Source organism: Vombatus ursinus, unplaced genomic scaffold, assembly GCF_900497805.2.
Source record: "Vombatus ursinus unplaced genomic scaffold, bare-nosed wombat genome assembly UNPS02014884.1, whole genome shotgun sequence".
Classification (NCBI taxonomy): Eukaryota; Metazoa; Chordata; class Mammalia; order Diprotodontia; family Vombatidae; genus Vombatus; species Vombatus ursinus.
In genome coordinates this window covers 2,604,381-2,609,270 of record NW_020954662.1, presented here as the reverse complement: position 1 = coordinate 2,609,270, position 4,890 = coordinate 2,604,381, and the positions used below count along the sequence as shown (strand labels likewise).

At 49.4% G+C, this 4,890-nt stretch overlaps 1 protein-coding gene across 1 annotated transcript in view; it reads left to right on the top strand.

The window, feature by feature from the left end:
- Positions 1–4,890, top strand: part of LOC114028523 (rho guanine nucleotide exchange factor 10-like protein) — a 101,278-nt gene that overhangs the window by 52,448 nt on the left and 43,940 nt on the right. The gene's annotated exons all lie outside the window — the stretch shown is intronic.

Here is a 4,890-nt window from a genome sequence, read left to right as displayed (position 1 = left end):
GCCCTCCCAGCTCTGACATCCCCTGTTCTAAGGTACCTCCCAGCTCTTACATCCTATGTTCTAAAGGCCCTCCCAGCTCTGACATCCTGGATTCTAAAGACTCCCAGCTCTGACATCCTGAGCTCTAAGGGCCCTCCCAGCTCTGACATCCTGTGTTCTAAAGACTCCCACCTCTGACATCCTGTGTTCTAAGGACTCCCAGCTCTGACAGTAGATGTTCAGTCATTCCAAGTTTCATGCTGTGCTTCACTTGAGAATGGGATAGGATCATTTCTAAGGCCTCTTCTTAGAACCCTTGGGTTCTACCATGTAACACCGTACCCAGGGCTATTGGGGCTGGGAGGGGAGGTGGGGATTGGAGGCAGAAATTCTCCTGCCAGACACTATCCAGGACAGCAGCTCCTCAAGGTCTCCTGTCATCAGGATTCTGGATTTCTTTTGGTTTCTCTCCCAGGTGCAGGAAGGGAGATTTTGACTCAAGGGCTGGCAGGACTTTTTAACAACCAAAGCCATCTGAGGATGGAATCTGCTGCCTCCAGCAATCCTGAGCTCCTGTCACTGGGGCGTTCGAGGTGGCGGCAGGCTGACCAGCTGTCACGGACACCCTGGAAGGGATTGCTGTGTTGGGTAGTGGGTCGTGCTGGTGGCTCGGAAGTCCTCACGCTTGTCCGAGTGGCTGACGGTGCCAGGAGGGAGCCAAGCACTCGAGCGCAGAGCCTTGGCCTGCAGGATGATCAATCCTTCCGATGGGGAGGACGGTGGCCATAGATCCTGGCACCTTCCCTTTCCCCTCCGCTGCGGCTCTAATCGCTGTGTCATCCTGGCCTGCTGCAGGGTTATAAACGGATATTTGTACTGAGCTTTTTTTTTTTTTTTTTTTTTTTTTTGTGCCACTTGGCAGTATGTTGGTATTTTTAATTAGCTTTTGATAAGGCATTTATAGTTTTTAATTAAAGGGGGGAAGAGGGAGGGAAAAAAAAAACTCACCATCAGACAGAGTGTGCGTATGAATGTAAATTTGTGCTTAGATCCTCAGAGATCTCGCTAATGATGCTCTAACTTTTCCGTTCCTAGTCTGCCCTCATCTCCTTATTGGACTCAGCACAATGGAAACCGTGTCTTTTTTTCTATTTCCATGCCTGACCTTCAGCCCTTTGGACTAGACTTTTGGTCCTTTGTGATCTCTGTTACCTGACCCTTATCATTTGGCGCTGAAAGGGTCACAGGTTGGGAAGCAGGGATCGATGGCTGGAAGCCATCAGCTAAGCAGAGAGGAGGGCCTGTAGGGAGGGAGGTCAGAGTGTCCAGTGTGGCCTCTTGTGAGTGAGTTCTCCTTTCTTCCCATCTTCTTGCTCTGTATTTAGGAGAGATCTCCTTTGTTTTGGGCCAGAATTGGAAACCGGTCTATTCATCCCTTGTCTCTTTTCTCCTGAGGATGACTGACACTTGTCAAGGACCTGAACTGGAAGGGGCCTTAGAACGTAGAATATTGGAGCCGGGAAGGACCTTAGAACATAGGATGTCAGGGGTTGGATAGGCATTAGAACATCTAATGTCAGAGCTGGAAGGGCCCTCAGAGCACAGGATGTCAGAGCTGGGAGGGCCCTTAGAACACAGGATGTCAGAGCTGGGAGGGCCCTTAGAACACAGAATGACAGAGCAGGGAGGGCCCTTAGAACCCAGAATATGAGAGCTGGGAAGGTCCTTAGAACATGAAATGTCAGAACTGGGAGGGCCCTTAGAACACAGGATATCAGAGCTGAGGGGAGGGGGTATTAGAACACAAATTGTCAGAGCTGAGAAGAACTTAGAGTATAGAGTATTAAAACTGTGAAGGGTCTTGAATATCAACTAAGTTCTCTGCTTAAAAGAAACTGGGACTTGGAGAGAGGAAAATCTGTTTACCTTGTGGAAGACAAGCTTTCTGTTTTACCTTTCTTAGCTCTGCTGCTTCAGAGAAAGGTCAGGCCAGGTGCACTCTGAGCTTCTTTCTAACTTTGAAATTTTATAATGAGGTGGTGTGGCCTCCCTGGGGCATGTGCTGATCTTTTCTCTGGGGAATCATTCTGCACTGAACGTTTGTTGTGAGGGAGAGCAAAACTTTACCATGGCAAATACATGGAGTAAATATACTTTGTATCTATGTATCTATGTGTCTGTCTATCAAATAACTTTAGTGAGCTGACAATGTTTTAACCTAATTTAATCAGCCTACTGGACCTTGGAAGCTTTCTAGTCAATGATTAAAAATATCATTCCTTAGATTCCAGAGATAATTTCACTCACAATCACAGAACTATGTGATGTCAGAGCTGGGAGGACCCTTAGAACACACAATGTCAGAGCTGGAAGGACCCTTAGAACACAGAATGTCAGAGTTAGGAGGGCCGTGAGAACACAGAGTGTAAGACTGGGGAGGGATACCTTTAAAATATGGAAAAGTCAGAGTGGGAAGTGACTTGAGAGCATAGAATGTCAGAATTGGAATCTGTCTTAGAACATATAATATCAGAGCTATAATGGCCTTTAGAACATAGAATGTTATAGCCAGGAAGGACCTTAGAACATAAGGTGTCGGAGGTGGTATAGGCCTTACCGATCGTCTATTTCAACCCCATATTTTCCAAATCAGGAAACTGAGATGTGAAGAATTGATATGATTTTCTTAAGGTATGTACAATAGTGAAACTGGGCCTTAAAATGAAGGCTCCTGACACTGATGGGCAGAGGGAATTGTCTGTGGCCAGGTAATGTCTGCTCTTTCTTCTGCACCAGCGCAGTATGTTTTCCCACCTCCCCCCAGAGCTTGCTCCCAGCTCTCCCTTTCCAGGTCGGATCTAAGAGGCTGAGCACGCTTGGCCGGCCTTCCCCTGATCGGGGTGGGACCCTCTCCATCTGCGGCCGGCGGGAGGAGGCACTCCTGCTTCCTCAATGAAGGTGCCTTTCCTGAGACAGGACCTTCATCTCCCTTAATCTGACAGTGCTGAGCTGCTGATAGGCCAGGCTGCGGCAGCTGGATGAATGGCTGTCACGTTGTGTGTGAGCGCTGGCATCGAGGGGCAGAAAGGTGAACTAAAGAGGGGCTCGGCCCGCTAGTGTGTCCTGATGCCCCTCGGATGCCCCTCACAACAATATGCTCCTGTCTTCCCTCGGGAAATCGATAAGCATTTATTAAGCACCTGCTGTGTGCCAGATACTTAGCTAAGTGCTGGGGATACAAAGAAAGACACCCCCCCCCAAATAACTGGGCAGCAAGTATAATGGGAAGAAAATTGGATTTAAAGTCAGAAAACCTGAGATCAAATCTTGGCTCTGTCATTTTAAGCCTCCATTGTAAAATAAGATCATATGATAATAGGAATGAGTTTTTAGAATGGGAAAGGACTTTGGAGTTCCCTGAGTCCAACCCAGGTCCCACTGAAGGGAAGGGACACTAACAGCAACTTAGGGGCAGAGAGGAGCCTAGAAGCCAGGAGTCCTGACTCCCAGGCCAATGTTCTTTTCACTATACCCAGATTCCCCTCCTAGAGAGGCCGTTAAGGAAGGGGCCTGAGGCCTCACTCTAGCTATCACTACAACAGAGCGTGAGCTGGAACATCCCGCTGATTTCTTTTCTAACGGACAGGGGATGCTCTCTCCAGAGATGACCTGGCTGTTCCCAGAAGGTCTGCTTCAGATGAGGTCCTTCATGCCTACCTCTTCCCCACCCATCAGGCTTGAAAGCCCTGTTCTTTCCCCCTCCCTCTCCCCAGACCCCAGGAGAACCAACTTGATTTGGAGAACAACGAAGCATCCCTGGGCCCACCCCCCCTCCCCCAATCCTCTCATTCAGTGATGTAGTGGGAAACACGTGGGATTTGGAACCAAGGGCTCTAGGTCCCTGCTCTCCTGTCTACCACTGGTACAACTGGACGACTCACTTGATTTTTTCTCCTCCCTAAAATGAGACCGTGAAAGATCTCAAGGACCCGTGGAGTACTTAGGAAGATAGTACTTGGAGCTGGAAGGGACCTGAGAGGTGGCCTGGGCCAGCTCCCTCATTTTACAGAAGAGGAAACTGAGGCTGAGAGAGGCTCATTGACATTGACAGCAAGTTCCTGGCAGAGGCGAGGCTAGAACTTAGGTCTCCTACATCTCCCGGTCTAGTGTTCTCTTCATCCCACTCAGAACCCTCAAGCATACAGGAGAAAACACCAGATGAAGCCTGAAGACCTGGGTTCACATCCTGACTCCACTCTTGTGCGACCCTGGGACAAGAGGCTTTAGCTCCCTGGGGCTCAGGTTCCTCATTTGTAAATTGGGCTGGGGGTGGGGAGGGAAGGGGGAGGGGCAGACGCTGTCTCAGGTCTTCTGGCTCTAAAGCTACGAGGCTCTGGTCTTCCCCCTTTCCTTCCTCCCGTCCCAGGGTTTTTACAATAAAGTAATTTTTCTCTCTTACCACTAGAGGGCAGGGCTGGCCCTTAGAATTCCACCAGCTCTGCAGCCTCTTTCTGAGCTTCTCACTCCAGCACCTTACTTAGTGTTCGCTCCTTCCCTGGGATTGACGTGTATTCCCTCTGGAAGGTTCCTTCCCCCTGAAATGGGGAGCCTTGGCCAGTCCTGGCCTGTAGGATAGGGGGAAGGGGAGTGAGGGAGGCATGGGATGTGTCCCTGAGAAGTTCAAAGTGAGTGTTAGACTGAGAGCAAAGGGTCCTTCTGGACCTTGTTACTAGTTCTGTGTGTAACCTGATGCAAATTACATTGCCTCTCTGGGCCTCAGTTTTATCCTCTCTAAAATGGGAGGGTTAGAATACGTATTTTAAGAAGTCAGTCCCAGCTCTGACATCCTGTGTTCTAAGGGCCTTCCCAGCTCTGACATCCTGTGTCCTAAGGGCCCTCCCAGCTCTGACA